This window comes from Nematostella vectensis, chromosome 5 (genome assembly GCF_932526225.1).
Source record: "Nematostella vectensis chromosome 5, jaNemVect1.1, whole genome shotgun sequence".
Classification (NCBI taxonomy): Eukaryota; Metazoa; Cnidaria; class Anthozoa; order Actiniaria; family Edwardsiidae; genus Nematostella; species Nematostella vectensis.
The window spans coordinates 7,659,922-7,662,544 of NC_064038.1; the positions used below are offsets into that span (position 1 = coordinate 7,659,922).

Genomic DNA, 2,623 nt, shown 5'->3' on the forward strand with positions numbered 1-2,623 from the left:
CTCATCTTAGTTAGAGCTAAAATCCCTAAAAAAAGACTAACTCGCGCGGTTAGCAGTTTATTTATGGTGAACGTAGCGAGAGGGCAGTAGGCAATATTTGTCTTTTTGCCCTTAGAATCGTTACACAACTCGTTGTATGTCCCATGTAAATTTTATATTGTCTTAGTTCTAGTTTAGATCTGCTTATTTCTATCCCATACTGTATGTTTACTGTTAACCATAAGACACACAACGTTACGTAAACTACTATAAGTTATTATGAATCAGTTAGCTTGGTTCCCAGTGTCCTGCCATGTAGCATAATGCCTAGTGTCACCAAAGTTTCCAAAGTTTCCATTCCACAAATGAACTGAGGAGATTCCAATATTTCAGAGGGCGGCTCCAAAATTTCAAAATGGGGGTGGATGATGGCCAGAAAGACGGCTTATAACGGATCCAGTGGTTATTGGTAGATCACTACCTGACTACATCTTGGTAGATCACTACCTGACTAGATCTTAAAATACTTCACGCTGGATTGGATTTGTCGCGTCAGGCATTTATTTTCTTCAAACAAGTATTTTTTTTACTCAAAAAGGGAGGGGGGTGGATATCCACCCAATCCACCCCCCTGTATCCGTCCCTGAATTGATTAATTTAAATGTTAAATTATTGATGCTACTTGAGTCACTGGTTATAATACACCCAGGTCTGTCTGATCATCAGAAAACGTTTACTTGTACATCAAGAAATCTATAAGACAAACTTTTTTGTAACCAAATCCCATAATTAAACGTCCCGTGGAGATACTGCAATTTCAATTCAATTCAAATATTTAATTTGGCACCTTTTCATCTTCGATTCATGGGCGTTGCTCCAAATACATTTATATTAAAAAAATTAGCAATTTGTTTTCAATTATATTTCTATTCAACAATAAATACTTGGTAGCGATGTCATTATCTAATTCTCATTACAAAGCACTACTGCAATGGCATAACAAATCCCTTTGTTTTTTGGGGGGATGGGTCAGAAAACACACACCCTCCCAAGCCCCCCCCCCCCCCCCCCCCCAAACCGCGGAAAAAGATTTTCGCACCCTCCCAAGTACAGGCTTGCATAGAACTATTGAATTATTTTTCCACCAGCAAATGCTACTTGCACATTAAGAAATCTTTGGAATTTTATCCCCTTTTTTATTTATTAGTTCCTATACCAATTGTTCCAGAGGATATTTTTATCCAAAAGAAAGTATAATGCATGTGCATATGGAAGGTTCTCTTCTGCTCATCAATTAGATACTTCATAAAGACATTTACTAGTACCTCGACTCAAATGGTGAATACCGCTGATTCCCCATCACTGATTTTGTAGACGCCCTATGTTCTGTCAACATTTTACGATAAACAGTTGAATGTCTATGTAACGGACCCCTATCTCTAAGCGGACACCCTTTAATTAGCGGACACCATCCAAAGTCCCTCAATCAGGGGAAAACCTCTATTAAGCGGACGCGAACACATTTCATTTCACATTTTAATTAACAATATACAGTATCTAAAAACTTAATTTGAAAGAATGGTGAAACAACAACAGAAGCCGAACAAGCTGACTTGAACAAATTGAAGTGATTGCCGTATTATACAATTAGTATTAAGGAAACAGTGCCTCCACCTCAACTTTTTTTCTAAAATCATAAGGAAAAGACCAGTAGGGGCGTCGCTTGCCCTCCCCCCCCCCCCCCCCCACCCCATTTTTCTAATAATGTCTTTGTAGTGTGTACCCATTGTGTCTTCCGTGTGTGGTGCATCTGAAAATAGGCATTGTTTGCACTGTTTTTTTTTTTTAATTTCCCGTAGCTTTGTGGATATCTTTTCTTGGTGTTTATAGAAGGTTGTTACGTGACGAACCTCAACAAGCGCTACGAAAGTGCATGCATTATTTTTCTAGCAGCCGTAAATCTCAACTCGGAGTGAGATATTGACATTCCATCCTTTCGGAAAAAACCTGATGAGCCTTGTTGCTAGTGGAGGGGACAGTCGGTTGTAAACAATGCTTGAATGATCAGTGTTGCCAGGGAATTCCTGTGAGAACAGAAGGCATTTAGTGCAAAACCTTATTTATTACACCAGGGCGATAACTCATTAAAATAGGGGCTTCTTTCTGTAAGTATACAAATCCAGGTCAGAATCCTTACAAATTACAAGGCTCAATCGCTTCGATTTTCTATGAAAACCCTTGTCTGTTTGTTTAGTGTGAAATAACAAACTACGTCTGGATCCACTCCGTTTATAATATCATGGATGCATCCCACTTTAGGTCCATTCAATATTATCAAAAATTAAAAGACAATTACTAGTAGGGGAGTGGCTGTGCTCCATGTATTTTCAAGATGTTTCTGTATTGTGCTCCTCCAATATTTCCAAGCCTGCTACGGCATTGCACTTTCTTAAGTACATGGCCGAACCAATGTCAGCGCCCCTTATACACTGGACAGACGGATCGTATACTACTGTCACCAATAGTTACATGGTCGCCCATCCCACTTATATTATACCCGCCCCAGGCAATACATACCTTGACAGCACCATTTTCCTTATAAACGAACCAGACAGAGCCGTCCAGACTGTAACCAATCATGTAA

At 39.3% G+C, this 2,623-nt stretch overlaps 1 long non-coding RNA gene across 1 annotated transcript; it reads right to left on the reverse strand.

Annotated features, from left to right (window-relative positions):
* Positions 1 to 1,812: 1,812 nt before the first annotated feature.
* On the reverse strand, positions 1,813 to 2,623 carry LOC125563063. The gene is made up of 2 exons (XR_007308089.1): positions 2,557 to 2,623; positions 1,813 to 2,063 (listed from the first exon to the last, which is right to left on the reverse strand). It is a non-coding gene; the product is annotated as an uncharacterized LOC125563063 (long non-coding RNA).